General features: G+C 45.9%; 3 long non-coding RNA genes across 3 annotated transcripts in view; 1 reads left to right on the top strand and 2 right to left on the bottom strand.

Moving 5' to 3' along the window:
* Window positions 1-14424, bottom strand: part of LOC125705121 (uncharacterized) — a 41784-nt gene extending 27360 nt beyond the window's left edge. The window contains exon 1 of the long non-coding RNA XR_007381436.1: window positions 14382-14424. This is a non-coding gene — a long non-coding RNA (uncharacterized LOC125705121). The remainder of the gene's footprint in view (window positions 1-14381) is intronic.
* LOC125705123 (uncharacterized) lies at window positions 7597-8492 on the bottom strand. Its single transcript, XR_007381438.1, has 3 exons — window positions 8410-8492; window positions 7985-8010; window positions 7597-7706 (listed from the first exon to the last, which is right to left on the bottom strand). It is a non-coding gene; the product is annotated as an uncharacterized LOC125705123 (long non-coding RNA).
* On the top strand, window positions 14289-15206 carry LOC125705114 (uncharacterized). Its single transcript, XR_007381424.1, has 3 exons — window positions 14289-14428; window positions 14636-14747; window positions 14894-15206. It is a non-coding gene; the product is annotated as an uncharacterized LOC125705114 (long non-coding RNA).
* The last annotated feature ends 1761 nt before the right edge of the window (window positions 15207-16967 follow it).

The following is a 16967-nucleotide window of genomic DNA, read 5'->3' as shown; positions in this document are numbered from 1 at the left end:
GTTGTGACGGTATATAAATATCAGTAATGCAAAATTTTTGTTACTGTTAGTGCCTATTACTGTATATCTGCAATTTTAAAAGACTTGGCTTGGGTACACTATGCATATTTATGTCGGCCACGAGCCTCACTCACATGTTAGCTGTCTTTGTGACCATAGAATCTCACGTTTCTCGCAATGACTTTTAAACTTTTCAGTGCTGTTAATTTACATTTTTAATAATGAGCCTAAAATATAGTGGTGTCAGTGCATACTGTACACGACACAGCGGACTCCAGCAGGACATCAAGAGGAGGTACTGTAAGGCCGGGACACCTTGTGGTCAGCAGGGGGAAGTCAGGACCGAGTGGCGAGTGGCGCTAAGCCAGGGCACCTTGAGGCGAGTGTGTCCTGGCAGGTAGAGGAACAACCAGGGCAGGCACAGAGACACATGTGAGGATCACTCACATAGACTGTTCCCCATCTACATCTGGGTCCCTGGTATTGCGGACACAGTTTTGCAGTGACTGGCATGATGTGATTGGTAGTTGGTGTGATCTGGGTCAGGATCGGATCTGGTCTCTTGGCTCCTGTCAGAGCTTCTGCAAGCGAAGCTGGTGCCTACAGAGGGGCATGTTACCTCAGCCACACAGGTGATAGTGTCTGTAAAAAGGCATGGAGAACCAGCTCCTTCTGCACGGTGCTGGGGACGTTCAGATAGCCCTGCCATGCATATATGTTGAGATCCAAATGCCCTTAGAGTTACACTGCCTCACCAGATCTCCCCTGATAGTTGCTGGATGAGTTGCTGCTACAAAACTGCCACCACAGTGGCCCAGTTGCAACGCTCATTGGGGAACAGGGGAGGGCTTGGAGCACTTCTCCCACCAACACCAGGCGGATGGGCGTCTCTGCATTGCTACATCCACTGTGCCATGCCACAAGGTACACTTCTGCACTTCTCTGGGGTTCATTCTTCTGCCTGATACTGGCAGTGCTGTAGACAAGATGGGCTAGATCCATCAGGAGGCCCCAGGGAGGCATAATGCTCATGTCCCGGGGCCCCCTTCTGGTCTGCAGTCACTTCCTCTCTTCCATGACATCTTACAGTCTTAATTCGCTGAAGCCTTCAGATTAAGTCATTAAACTGACTACATGCAATCCCAATTCTGACCCCAATGTGGCAGCATTTGGGCCATTAAGAAATAAAAAGTTATTGTTTTAAAATGGGGGGGGCAGATCTTTTACAGCAAGTTACGCCTTTATTGACTGTCGGCTGCTAGTGCAAAGTAGTAATGGCACAGACATGTTATACCAAACTCAGACTTGGGGTTAAACCAGTGCTTCTCAATTGTTTCCTGTTACGCCCCCACTAGGAAGAAGTAATCATTTCTCCCCCAACTCTCCGCCGCGACTGTAAATATATGTATAATTTGTCTATAAAATTGTTATAGGTAGACCTCTGCATAACAGTCTGCCGACAGTGTCATTAAACAGAGGGATAGTTTTCATTTTTGCAGCACTTGTGTCATCCAGCATGACAGAGACCATGTCTAATGCTGCAGGCAGTATCAGCTCCTCTGCTGTGGTGTGGGGTTTTTCGCACTGAGCAATTTGGTGCGCCACCTTATATGATGCTTACAGTGCTCGTTGGTTTACTGAAGTAGAATTCACAAAGCAGGATGATTGTTGGCAATATTCGGCACGTTTTCGGCAAAAAAACCCAAGCGGTTTATCAGCGTGGTTGAGGTGTAATGTCTTTAAATGACGCCTTAATCTATTTGGCTTCATGCTGTCCGCTGCCAACATTTTTAGACACAGTAAACATACCGGTCTTTCCTCGTCTCCCACCGTAATCACAGTGAAGCCAAGCGCTACATACGCTTCGTTATATTTCCTCATCTTAGCTTTCGGGAGACTTAGAGATCATTGGGTTCAGGAGGTCAAGTAGAAGATGGAACAGCATCAGTAACGCCTCCTGCCTGCTGGAAAAAACAAGAAGAATGTTCAGTTTGAATTACAAATATAATGCTTTGCATACGTTACTGAACAAGAACTATTTACAAAATAACATTCCTCTCATTGGTGGACATATGAAAAAGACAATTAGAGAAACATACAATGTAAGAATGAAAATATAAATCTATGCATTCTCTATGTATGTAAGCATACGACATGGATATTTGTGTACAGCAACAGGCCCAAAAAAAAATAATTTTTATTTATCTGGGTTAGAATTTTTTCTTTTGAAAATAATTGAAATCAAGGATCTTACTGTACTGTGATGGGCTGCCCCCCTGTCCTGGGTTGTTCCCTGCTTCGTGCCCATAGCTTCCGGGATAGTCACCGGACCCCCCACAACCCAGAAGGATAAGCGGTTTGGAAGATGGATGGATGGATGGATGGATGGATGGATGGATGGATGGATGGATCGACCGATCTGACTGTATTTACATTTTTTGGTATGAAGTCCCATCAGTGACACTTCAACAGCTGAACTTTAGTGAAGTCATACATTGGGAGGCAGAACAAAAAAAATTGGTTTATTTATTTAAAACTGTCACGCCCAGCTCGTCCGCTCCTCCTGTGGGCCACGCCCCCTACTTACCCGCGTGTGTTTCCCGAATTGTACCCAGCTGTTTCCTTTTGCTTTCAATCAGTCTTGTGTATTTAAGTTCTGGTCTCCCCAGTTTGCTTGGTCTGTCATTGATGTTAGTTGGCGTTACATGTCCCATGCTCCCTGTCCTTATTAAATCCCTGGTTTACCCCGACTTCCGCCTGTCTGCCTGCTTCCTACCCGTTCGCCTCGCACGATCGCCGCTCTCCCCGCGCCAGATCGTGACAAAAACAAACTAAGGACCAAAGTCACACAATCAACTGACAGTTCTCTGTATAGAGAGTTTGAATAGAAAAGGAATAGCTTCTATTCACTGTCATTATGTTGACAGCCACTGGAAGTGTCCTGTTGGATATTCTTCTGGTGTGTGTCCGCTCTCATCCTCCCCCTCCCCCCATAGCTCCAGTTCCCGAGTCCAGTGCCCAGTAGAATTCCCCAATCAGGTTGCCCTGATCCAGCTGCTAGTATTCGATCTGTCAGTTCTAGTGCCCCTGTTTGATGCCCTTCTACAGTCTGTCCCATCCCTAGGTTTCATTGGTTCCTGTGTTTTAATTAATTCTTTATGGAGCCCAGGAGGAGCCTGAATATGGATTTTCAAAAAATATTACTTATGTTATTAAGGTTCTACATCACGAGCACAACTTAGTTTGCTTTGCCCACGAAGTCCCTAAAACGTGCACATAATTAAATTTTTCCCTCTTTATTTGCCATTTCAAGCTCTCAAATGAAGTTGGTCTCCTGTTTTGGATGAGGCTTTTGTGTTCTTGCCTAAATAAAACATTCCTGTAAAACCTTGGGACTTCATTTAAAAGTCTTGGGACTGCAGTCCAATCATCTGCACATGGCTATGAAGTACCTGAATTCTAGTTGTAAAGATATTGCTGCTGGATTAAAGTAAAAGGCAAATTAAAAAACTACCTGATATGAAAATGGTTACTAAATGAATATAAAGCGCAGTTTTTGTCCATTAAAATATGCATCTTATTTCCGTGTACAGTGTTAAAAATGGCACCTTTTCTTTACCATACAGACCTCAAGACAGTATTACCTTGAGGATCCCCAACTCACCTTTGAATCCCATATCAACCATCTCTGTAAGACCTCCTTCTACCATCTCCGGAACATTTCCAAACTCCGCCCCATTCTCTCCATATCTGATGCTGAAAAACTGGTCCATGCCTTTATCTCCTCTAGACTGGACTACTGTAATGCACTTCTCTTTGGGATACCTAGCAAGAGCCTTCAGAGGCTCCAATACATTCAAAACTCTGCAGCTAGGATCCTGATGAGAGTGCGAAAACATGAGCACATCACTCCCATTCTCCACTCACTTCATTGGCTTCCCGTCTCCGCCAGGATTGAGTATAAGGTTTTGCTTCTCACACACCAATGCGTCCATGGACATGCCTCCCCCCCCACCTCAAAGAACTTATCAACCCACAACACGCAACACGTTCCCTCCGTTCTACGCAGGCAAACCTCCTCCACAAACCAAGAACCAATCTGAAGACTATGGGAGACTATAGGGCTTTCTGTGCTGCTGCTCCACGCCTATGGAATGCCCTCCCTCACTTCCTGAGGGCACCACAACCCACTGACTGCTTTAAAAAGCATCTAAAGACATTTCTTTTAACAAAACCTTTGGTTCCTCCACTTAGAGGTTTTAAATTTGTTTACTTTTAAATTATTTATTTTGTCTCTTTTTATTTTAACTTGTAGCCCTTTGAGATCCTGGGATGTAAAGGGCACTATAAATAAAATGTATTATTATTATTATTTACCTCATTTATACAGAAATGTCAAAAACCCAACTTTGTGAAATAACACACTAGGTCAAGCGTATACAAATGTCCCGATTACATACAAAGCAATGCCCATTTAATTTTCTCAGATGACATACCTCTGTTTCTCATCCCCACTTACAAACCCCTGATCAGTAGACCCAACCCAAGCCCCACTACTGTGAAAATTTGGACTGACATACAGTAGCAGTTTGATGAACTGTTTGATCCTGATATATATACTTCTACTGTTTTAACACACATAAACTTACACAGTCTCGATGTTACCATTAAAAAGGGAATTAAAGCCTTTCCAGACCAAAAACCATACTTTAGAATAATACTTTATTAATCCCTGTGGGGAAGTTCTCCTCCTGTCTACCCCATCTTGCTTTCCATGAGAAACATACAGGTGAGTCAGCCTTGGGGGTCACAGCATATGGTCAACCAGTGTGCAGCACCCCTGGGGGGGTAGGGGTCTTACTACAGGGCCAACTGACTATTCTGGTCAGGCTTGAAGTGGCAACAGTGGTGTAGCCCCCTGAGCCACACACGGCCCCCACTGACACCTGGAGATCACTCAAAACATGGGATGCAGGTTCCTGATCTGCCAACAAACAAGCCTGCAAAGATGGCGGGGGGAAATTTTCTTAAAAAGCAAAAAGAAAGCAACATACGAACATGAACTACACTATATTGCCAAAAGTATTGGGACACCCATCCAAATTCATTTCATTCTGGTATTGTAATCACTTCCATAGCCACAGGTGTATAAAATCAAGCACCAAGCCATGCAGACTGCTTCTACAAACAGGAGCTCAGTGAATTCAAGCGTGGTACCGTGACAGGATGCCACCTGTGCAATAAGTCCATTCGTGAAATTTCCTCACTACTAAATATTCCACGGTCAACTGTTAGTGGTATTATAACAAAGTGGAAGCAATTGGGAACAACAGCAAGGCAGCCACAAAGTGGTAGGTCATGTAAAATTACAGGGCAGGGACAACGCATGCTGAGGCGCACAGTGTACAGAAGTCGCCAACTGTCTGCAGAGTCAATAGCTACCATAGCAATAGCTAATAGTCAATAGCTGTGACCTTCAGATTAGCTTAAGAACAGTGCGTAGAGAACTTCATGGAATGGGATTCCATGGCCACAGCTGCATCCAAGCCTTACATGTGCAATGCAAAGTGTCAGATGCATTTGTGTAAAGCATGCTGCCACTGGATTATAGAGCAGTGGAGACGTGTTCTCTGGAGTGACGAATCACACTTCTCTGTCTGGCAATCCGATGGACGAGTCTGGGTTTGGCAGTCGCCAGGAGAACGCTATATGCCTGACTGCATTGTGCCAAGTGTAAAGTTTGGTGGAGGGGGTATTATGGTGTGGGGTTGTTTTTCAGGGCTTTGCCCCTTAATTCTAGTGAAAGGACCTGCAGCATTCAAAGCCATTTTGGATATTTTGGAGATGGTCCCTTCCTGTTCCAACATAACTGCGCACCAGTGCACAATGCAAGGTCCATAAGGACATGGATGAGCAAGTCTGGTGTGGAGGAGCTTGACTGGCCTGCACAGAGCCCTGACCTCAACCCAATAGAACACCTTGGGGATGAGTTAGAGTGGAGACTGTGAGCCAGGCCTTCCTTCCAACATCAGTGCCCGACCTCACAAATGCTCTCCTGGAAGAATGGGCAAAAATCCCCATAAACACACCCCTAAACCTTGTGGACAGCCTTCCTGGAAGAGTTGAAGCTGCTATAGCTGCAACGGGTGGGTCAACTCCATATTAAAGCCTATGTATAAAGAATGGGATGTCATTAAAGTTTGTGTGTGAGTAAAGGCAGGTGTCTCAATACTTTTGGCATTTGTAGAGAGCCACAAGCCTCAGGAACAACAATCTCCGCTGCCCATGGCAAGCTGTTCAGTGTGTCACAGACTAGGAATGCAGCAGCCCTGCACACTCATCCAAAGGGACACCTCACTGCCTGACAAACCTAATGACTGAATTGCTCATTTGATACAGATAACCTGCCATCAGAATCTCATCATTTGAGGGTGAGCAGATCTGTATCCTCCAGACCAAGAAATTAAGGTACACCCTTCACAGGCCAAGTGCTAGCAAAGTAGTGGAGCTGCAAGGAAATGTCTGGACATGTACTCACTGCCGCTGCTCATGATCTAGCAGGTGCCTTTACCAATATATTTAGCCTTTAACTGTCTCTGTCAGAGGTCCCAACCTTCCTTAAAACAACAACCATTATACAGATACCAAAGAAACATGTTGTCATTTCCCTTACTGAAATAATTGCAAAATGATTGTCACAAGACTGGTACTGCACAACAAATTATTGTGAAACCTCTTGGTTCTACCTCCCCCTCACCGATAAGCAATAGAATGCATGGCTTCAGTCATATGCTCTTTGTGCTACTGTATTTACACCTTTTTCATATGTGGCACTATTATCATTTTGCATTGGTCCAACAATACTGTACATATATTTTTGAATCTAGATCTAATCCCATCTGAATATTGTGCGTTTCTATATTATCTTTAATCTTTCATCCACCCCACCCCTGCCACCTGCAGACACACAACCCCTCTAAAAGGTCGTGGTTCGACTCTACTGGCCTCCGATTAACTGTAGAAGCGACGCTGATCTTCACAAACGTCCAGTGGAATCATGAAGCACCATCAGATCTCTGCCTTCTGCCTCCTGATGACAGTGCTGCTGTCCTCCACTCTGGCTAATAGTAAGTCTGCAGCATCTCACAGCTTTTATCAGGACTTTGTCAGTATTATATTTTAATGATTCATAAAGATTATGGATCCAATTGTGACATATGAATACAGTTCTTGCTAGTTTTTCGCTGTGCATCTTTCATGTATGTACTCAGAGTGGCTGTATATATATTGTATGTAGCCTGTACATATATTTTCTGTTCTTCATATCTCTCCAGATGGCAATGGACCAGAGGAGTGCTGTTTTAGATACTATCCTGGAAAACTGAGGATAAACCGGATAGCTGGATATGAAGAGACCAGATGGGACTGCAGTAAACCTGGAATTATGTAAATATTGTTTTGAACTATTACTGCTTTGTAGTTTAAAGGCTGTTGCATGCAAAATGTCTATGACAGAACTGATTTTTAGTTCGGGAAAGAAATGAATGGAGAAGAAATCCAAGTAGATGCATTTTTTTTTATTTATGAATTTTCAGACTTTATACCACAATTGGCAAAGAACTGTGTGTCAATCCCCGCTCTCACTGGGTTCAGCATGTCAAGAAGGAGCTGGATCAGCGCCTCAATCAGTAATGCCTCCTGTCTGCCTGGCAAAACATAAAGAACAATTATCTTTATTTAATTTTAGATTCTAATTTGATTCTCCATTAACATTACTTCCTGACATCTTCCAAATCATGTAAACTTTTACTGCATTTTGTATTTTTATATTGTTAGTTTTTTATTTTTTTACTGTTCGATTTTTATTTGAATTGCACATAATCTGTTTGCAGGCATATTACTAAATAAATATTGAAAGATTATGGTGGCTAACTCAGGTTTTTCATTAAAAATGTTTAATTTACAAAGTAGCATTCTTCCCGACCTTCAGAGGCTCCGGATGGTGGGCATCTGGGAAAGACAGAGAAACATTCAATATATGAATCAATAACATAAATGTATGCATTCTGTATGTATGCAAGTACAGAAAATGGATACATATTTACATCCAGCAACAGGACAAAAGGAATAGTTATCATTTCACAACTGGGTTAAACTTTTTCCTCATGAACATAATTGAAATCATGGATCTGATGGGGCTTCATACCAAACACAAAAGAAAATCTGTGGCACTGCATTAGCTAAACATTTCAGCGTGGATATACACTGGGAAACAATATAAGAAGATAAAGGGATAATTTCCATAGCCTTCTATTTGAACCCTCCAGCGGGGGGGGGGGGGGGGGGGGGGGGGGGGGGAGCAATGATAAAATCACTCTGGCAATGCAGGGATTTGAACCGGCAGCTTACCAATCAGATGCATCGTAACCCAGTGAGCCACTTGAGAATGCAGACATACACTTAGGCGTTGTCGGAGTTTGCCACGATCACTGGGTGAGCGGGGGATCGCTCAGGCAGGGCGATCGGGCAAGGAGCAGGCAGACAGGCAGAACTCGGGGAACAACAGGGTTTGTTTGGAAGGCAGGACGGAAAACGAGTACTGACGCTCACAAACATCAATGACAGACGAGGAACTGAGGTAAAACACGGACTGAAATAGACCAAACAGGGTACAATCAGGGAAGCACACGTGGATAATCAGGGGGGCGTGGCACACACGAGGATCGTACAAGCTGGGCATGACAGAACCCCCCCCCCCCCCCAAAGGTGCGCTCTCCGAGCATGCCTCAGGGGAGGCGACGGACGGGACGAGGGAGACGGGACCTGGAACAGAAGAACAAAACCATCAACAAGGGACAGGGAACAGGACGGACAGACAGAACAGGTACAGGGGCATAAGCCAAGACAAGACGTGACACAGGACGGGAAAGGCGGACAGACAGACTAGGAATGGAGACATAGAGGGAACAGGCGGAACAAAAGGGCCGGGAGAGAATGGAGGGGAAACAAAGGGACGAGGAATGGAGACAGGAGGGACAAAGCCGGGAGGAGGAGCAAACAAAGGAGGGAGATAGGCAGGGGAGTAGGGAGAGAAGGAGGGGGAATAATGGAAAACCCGAGGGAGCCCCAGCGGGCGACGGGAACCTAGAGGGGACCTAGGAGGGGCCGAGGAGACAGGGCGAGGGACAGACGGAGGGGCCGAAGAGGGAGCTGGAGGGATCACCAGGGAAGGGGACGAGGGAACTGGAGGGGACCCTGGCGAGGGCAAGGAGAGGGGGGGAGCCGCAGGCGACCGACAAGACGCTGGAGGAGGGAGTGAGGCAGGGTGATGAGGCTGTGGAGGGGGGACCCGCAGGCGACAGCTGACCCGGAGGGCCAGGACCCACAGGCGCCGACCGAGCCCCAGCGTAGGCGAGGGAGGGCGAGCCAGGGGGCAGGGCGGGTGGGACCCCAGCCCTGCGTCTATGTCCTCTCCCCTTCCAGGACACAGACATTACGACGCTTGGTCGGGGTCGGGCTTGCCGGGGCGAGGGCAGAGGAGTCACCAAGAGGGTCCCCGAGGGGTCCTATTCAAGCTCCTTCACCTCCGAGGAGGGAGAAGCGACAGTGGGGTCCTCCGGGACCTCCTCAGGGACTGGGGCAGAAGGGACTGGAGAGGGGTCAGGAATGGGAGTCACTGGGGTCGGGGTCACAGTCATTGGAGGCGGAGAGAGTGCCTCGGGCGTGGGCGCGGGAGCTGCAGGCAGCGGAGGTGCCTGCTCAGGCTGAGCAGGGGCTGCAGGCAGCGGAGGCGGGAGCGCTTCAGGCGTCGTAGCCGCAGGCGGCGGAACTGGTAAGTCCCGTGCGGGCGAACCGGGCGTGGCCCCTTTAAGAGGCAGGGGGCACACGCGGAATAGCGTCCCACACTGCGCTGGCCCCCTTGTTGGCCAGCCGCTCAGGCCTGAAGCAATACCGCTCGAGGGGCGGTGGCAGCTCGAGGGGCGGTGGCAGCTCCGCGGCGGCTGGGTGTTCTCCTCGGAAGGGAGACGCTGCCTGCGCGTGCAGCCTAGCTGCGGTGGTGACGTCCAGGTCGGCCGGGGAGTCCTCCCGTTCCCCGGTTGGGAAAGAAGTGGGGGCGAGCGTGCACGCTCCCAGAACGATCTCGGGGCCGATCGCTTGCTTCTTCTTTTTCCTCTTCTTCTTGGACGCCACGGAGGTCGCGATGGGCTACTCCACGTCCGCTGGGATGGATGGCTGGGGAACACTATCCGCAACGCATGGTGCGTCCATTCCCAACCTCTTTACTGTCATCCGTTGGACCAGCTTATAGAGGTGGGCACGCACTTCTCCCAGGCCGTTCCTGTCCCCCGATGGGGACATAGCCAGCAGGAGATCGCAGCTGTGGGAGGCCAGGTCCAGCGTGACGGGGTCCTCCTTGACGTCGGGCAAGGGTGAGCCAATAATAGGCCTCCTGCAGCAGACCGAGGCAATCGCTGTTGGTCTGCCACTCTGCCTCTTTGGTGCGGTATGTCATTCTGTCAGAGTTCGCCACGATCGCTGGGTGAGCGGGGGATCACTCAGGCAGGGCGATTGATCAAGGAGCAGGCAGACAGCTAGAACTCGGGGAACAACGGGGTTTGTTTGGAAGGCAGGACGGAAAACGAGTACTGACGCTCACAAACATCAATGACAGACAAGGAACTAAGGTAAGACACGGACTGAAATAGACCAAACAACAGGGTACAGCTGGGTACAATCAGGGAAGCCGCTTATCCTACTGGGTCGCGGGGGGTCCGGAGCCTATCCCGGAATCAATGGGCACGAGGCAGGGAACAACCTAGGATGGGGGGCCAGCCCATCGCAGGGCACACTCACACACCATTCACTCACACATGCACTCCTATGGGCAATTTAGCAACTCCAATTAGTCTCAGCATGTCTTTGGACTGTGGGGGGAAACCAGAGTACCCGGAGGAAACCCCACGACGACATGGGGAGAACATGCAAACTCCACACACGTGTGACCCAGGCGGAGACTTGAACCCGGGTCCCAGAGGTGTGAGGTAACAGTGCTAACCACTGCACCACCATGCCGCCCCCATATGACAAACAAATCATTTCAATTTCAAATAACTGAATTGGGACCATTTTTCATCAGGTTTTTTACCTGCAAAGTATGCAGTCAGACTGTAACCTGCAGTGACCTGCATAAAAGTTGATCAACTCATGCTTATAACTAAGAGGTGAATCACAAAAGCAGGCTGTACATCATAGGGCTTTTTCACATGCAGGTTTTACTCACTGATAGCACACTATTTCATTTTGAATGTAGGCTCGTGGATCAGATTGCACAGAACTTATTGAGTAATCATTCAGCTATACTGTAGATCCTCCTTTGGGGGTCTGCAGTAATACTTTTCAGCAGTGTAATGAATGACGTGTGGAACAAAGGCTAGGGCTGTAGTAATTATTTAGGCAGGGGAGTGTTGCTTCAACTGGGATTGAACGTTGACATAAACAAGGTACTTTCCAAAATTGCAAACTAAAGGGACTTCAATCGAAATATATAGAAAAGGGAAAAATACAAGCAATACTTCATATAATGAATATAGAGGGCGGTATGACCTACAATATCACAGCTCATAAGTTGCACCCACAATGTCACAGTTTGTAAGCCACTTCCAAGATGTCACAGCATGCCACACCAGGGGACTGAACCAGCATGTCCTGTGTTAAGGTGTGAGTAAGCTACGCTGAAATAGTAGGACTTCAGGCAACATTTAAAAACTGAGACCAATTCGGCATCCTAAACAAATACTGGCACATCATTCCACAATATAGGGGGCCTGTAACAGAAGTCTTTACCGCCAGACGTCACTTATTTATATGTGGAATAACAAGGAAACCTGCGTTCTGTGATCTGAGTGAACAATGCAGCTTGTAAACTAGAAGTAATTGTTAGGTAGGCGGGTGCTAGACCTTTAAGTTCCTTCAATATAAGTAGGAGAACTATGAAGTCAGTCCTAAACCTAACAGGAAGCCAATGCAGGGAATTAAGAGCAGGAAACTAAGTGTTCACACTTCATGCTCTTGGTGACAATTCAAACTGCTGCATATTGAATATGCTGCAAGGTGTTTAATAGTGTTATGCACTCCCAGATAACAGAGCATTACAGTAGTCTGACATACTGTATACAAAGGCATGTATGAATTGCTGAGTGCCTTGAATAGGAAGAAAATAGAAAACTGTTTATAGTGATCATGGTCATAATGATCAGCTTCTTATATGGATCAAAAGGCGTGGGACAGAATCATTCCTTCAAAAATACTGTTTTAATAATTAACTTATTGTAACCAAGTAGTCCACTTACAGTGTTCATTTTGGGTATTTTTATACATAACAACATATGGAAAAAACAAATCTACAGTAATTCTCTCTTTTTTTTTACTTGAATGCTTTACCTTCTAGTAACCCATCAGCTTCTGGCTAGCAACCTGAAGCTAATCCTGCGTGCAAAGAAAACATGACGGGGAAAAATAAAGTTATTTTCTCTAAATCACAAAGATTGACTCATCCAAGCTTATGATAAACCACCAAAAACAAGCCACCAAGATGCAGAAGCGAAACTACAATAAGCTATATTTTATGTGCAATATAGTACTGTATTATAATGTATTTGAATTATACAGCTCAGTAATTTAATTTGTACAGTAATTTGAAAAGTGTTTGAAAGAGTCAATAAAATTCAGTCAATAGCGACACTGTCCATTTTATTTCCTTATATTCATGTACTAAATATGCAAATGTGAATTCGATAGTAATCTGCATGGAACTGCACCGTAAAACAACTCACTACTGCTCGATTCAAACAAACACGATACTCAATTACTCTCCGCGGGAGTAGCTGCGCGAAAGGCTGCACCATGAAGGGGATGGGGGAAAACCTTCGGGAGCCGGAACTGCCGGAGAGCTAATAGGGTCAGGCCTGTTGGGGATCGGGGTTGTTGGGGATCGGGGCTGTTGGGGATCGGGGCTGTTGGGGATCGGGGCTGTTGGGGATCGGACCTGTTGGGGATCGGGGCTGTTGGGGATCGGGCCTGTTGGGGATCGGGGCTGTTGGGGATCGGGGCTGTTGGGGATCGGGCCTGTTGGGGATCGGGGCTGTTGGGGATCGGGGCTGTTGGGGATCGGGCCTGTTGGGGATCGGGGCTGTTGGGGATCGGGCCTGTTGGGGATCGGGGCTGTTGGGGATCGGGGCTGTTGGGGATCGGAGCTGGTGTGGTGCTGAGGCATCACCAGCTGCATGGTGGCACTTGGGTCCCAGTTTGAGGCGACCTATCGGGGTAGGCATGTGGAACGTCTTGTCTCTCCAACAAGATGATATCTCGCGATATCTTTGCAAGACGACGTAGGTCCAAGTTTTTAGAGTCCTGATGCTCCCTGTCTTGCTGTATGAGTGTGAGACATGGACACTATTCAATGAGCTGAGACGTAGACTGGACTCCTTCAGTACTGTGTCTCTTCCGAGAATATTTCGGTACCACTGGTTTGACTTTGTGTTGAATAAGTGGTTGCTAGAGGAGTCCTGAATGAGGCACATTACCTGCATTGTGAGGGAGCACCAGTTACGTCACTACAGCCATGTGGCGCGTTTCCCTGAGGGTGATCCGGCTCACAGGATCCTCATTGCTGAGGACCCAAATGGCTGGACCAGGCTGAGGGGATGCCCATGTAAAGCCTGGTTGCGGCAGATGAATGGTCCCTTCCAGAGGGTGGGACTGGACCGTGTATCTGCCTGAGGGATGACTGGCTGGGATCCCGAGGAGTTTTGCTGCGTGTTGGATGCGGCAATGTGCTACATAAGCGCATGCTCCCCAAGCTGACCTGACCTGACCTGAACAAGAGTATTTGAAACCATAGGACTTCAGGTTTGAAACCACTAGTATGCAGGGGTTATCACCTAGTGTGTCTCAGTGTTGGTTCTTACAACACACCCTACATGCTAGGTTTACTGCTAGCTAAGTTTCCTGATAATGTAATTGTATTTTCTGCGTCACTCGTTGTTGCTGATGAGGCCTACGCCCCCCCCCCCCCCCCACTGCAGTGTCATCTGGGCCTCTGTGATCACTTGACATTTATCACTGAGTATCGCCCTGCTGCCCTTGCTGGAATAATTGCAAAATGCTTGGTATTAGACTGGTGTTGCACAACATATCATTGTGAAACTGACAATGATTCTGTATTATCTTGAATCTTTCATCCACCCCACCTGTTACACTTTGAGTTACACAACCCCTCTAAAAGGTTGTGGTTAGACTCTGCTTGCCCCAGTTTAACTGTTGATGTGACACTGATCTTCAAAAACGTCCAGTGGAATCATGAATCACCATCAGATCTTTACCGTCTTCCTCCTGATGACAGTGCTGCTGTCCTCCACTCTGGCTAATAGTAAGTCTGCAGCATCTCACAGCTTTTATCAGGACTTTGTCAGAATTTTATTTAAATGATTTATACTGATTATGGACCCAATTGTGAGATATGAATATAGTTCTAATTAGTTTTTCAGTGCATGTCTTTCATGTATGTATTCAAAGTGGCTTTATATATTTTGTATGTATCCTGTACATATATTTTCTGTTCTTCATATCTCTCCAGATGGCAATGGACCAGACGAGTGCTGTTTTGGATACTATCCTGGAGAACTGAGCATAGACCTAATAGCTGGATATGAAGAGACCAGAGGGGACTGCAGTAAACCTGGAATTATGTAAATATTGTTTTGAACTATTACTGCTTTGTAGTTTAAAGGCTGTTGCATGCAAAATGTCTATGACAGAACTGATTTTTAGTTCGGGAAAGAAATGAATGCAGGAGAAATCCAAGTAGATGCATTTTTTATTTATGAATTTTCAGACTTTATACCACAATTGGCAAAGAACTGTGTGTCAATCCCCGCTCTCACTGGGTTCAGCACGTCAAGAAGGAGCTGGATCAGCGCCTCAATCAGTAATGCCTCCAGTCTGACTGGCAAAACATGAAGAACAATTATCTTTATTTCATTTTAGATTCTAATTTGATTCTCCATTAACATTATTTCCTGACATCTTCCAAATCATGTAAACTTTTATTACATTTTAAGTTAAATTTTAGTTTAATTAGTTAATTTTTTTTTACAGTTTTTTTTATTTTAATTGCACAAATAAAATGTGTGCGATCACTGGTTTGATCACAGGCTCACTGCTGTTTATCACACCTGAATCAGGCACCTGAGACAGGCACCAGGGCAGCCATGTGGGACTCGGCGTGGAAAGACTAAGCACTCAGAGCTAGTTCAGTTAGCTGTATATTTACAGAGCTTTGTTTAATAAAACAGTATTTACACATCTACTGACATATTTTACAATCCCAAAGACTCCAACATTAACTGTACCGGGTCCCTTGGAAACAGTATAATCATACACAGCCCAAAAGGGTGCAGAACACACAGAGGCACGACACAAAAGACAAACAAAATCAAACAAACAAACATCGCCAGTGTTCACTACATCACTGCTTCGTTTATCACCAAACTCATCTGACCCATAACAGAAGGAGCAGCTGCTTTCTGAGACAAACCCAACATCAGGTAATATAGTGTATATAAAATGAGCACATTCCTAAAGTGATGAACGGGTTAAACCCTGTGGAAAAAATGCAGAAACATACAACAGGTGAAGGAAGACAAAAATCCTGAAGAAGCATGAACTGCAGGCAGCAGTGGCAGTGATGACAAAATATAAAGTGCAGCTGGCAATGAAGACACAACAGAAGGCACAGGAGATGTCCCCCCCCTTCCCTCCCTCTCTCCCTCCCTCTCTCTCTCCCTCCCTCTCTCTCCCTTTCCCTCCTCCATGACCCCATGGTTGATAAAAGGTCAGAAAATTGTTTCCTGTGTTGAGTGTGTGTGTGTGTGGATTAGGTTTACATCACATTGTGAGGACCAAATGTCCCCCACAATGTAATAAAAATTAGTTTTTTGACATGTGTATCCACATGACCAAAAAATCCTTTCAATTTCAAATAACCAAAATGGGACCATTTTTCAGTAATTATTTAGGCGGGGGAGTCTTGCTTCAACTGGGATTGAATGTTGACGTAAACAAGGTACTTTCCAAAATTTTAAACTGAAGGGACTTCAATCTAAATATATAGAGAAGGGAAAAATACAAGCAACACTTCATATAATGAATATAGAGGGCGGTATGACCTACAATATCACAGCTCATGAGTTGCACCCACAATGTCACAGTTTGTAAGCCACTTCCAAGCCACAGTTGTAAATAAGAAACATGTTCTTAATTTGTCTTGCCTGGTTAAATAAAGGTGAATAAAATAAAATAAAATCCAAGATGTCACGGCATGCCACACCAGGGGACTGAACCAGCATGACTTGTGTTAAGGTGTGAGTAAGCTACGCTGAAATAGTAGGTCTTCAGGCAACATTTAAAAACTGAGACCAATTCGGCATCCTAAACAAATACTGGCACATCATTCCACAATATAGGGGGCCTGTAACAGAAGTCTTTACCGCCAGACGTCACTTATTTATATGTGGAATGACAAGGAAACCTGCGTTCTGTGATCTGAGTGAACAATGCAGCTTGTAAACTTGAAGTAATTGTTAGGTAGGCGGGTGCTAGACCTTTAAGTTCCTTCAATATAAGTAGGAGAACTATGAAGTCAGTCCTAAACCTAACAGGAAGCCAATGCAGGGAATTAAGAGCAGGAAACTAAGTGTTCACACTTCATGCTCTTGGTGACAATTCAAACTGCTGCATATTGAATATGCTGCAAGGTGTTTAATATGCAGTGTGTGCTCCCAGATAACAGAGCATTACAGTAGTCTAACCTACTGTATACAAAGGCATGTGTTAATTACTGAGTGTCTTGAATAGGTAGAAAATAGAAAACTGCTTATGGTGATCATGGTTATAGTGATCAACTGCTT

Source organism: Brienomyrus brachyistius, chromosome 12, assembly GCF_023856365.1.
Source record: "Brienomyrus brachyistius isolate T26 chromosome 12, BBRACH_0.4, whole genome shotgun sequence".
Lineage (NCBI taxonomy): Eukaryota > Metazoa > Chordata > Actinopteri > Osteoglossiformes > Mormyridae > Brienomyrus > Brienomyrus brachyistius.
The sequence above is the reverse complement of the archived record's forward strand: the minus strand, read 5'-3'. Positions and strand labels throughout refer to the sequence as shown.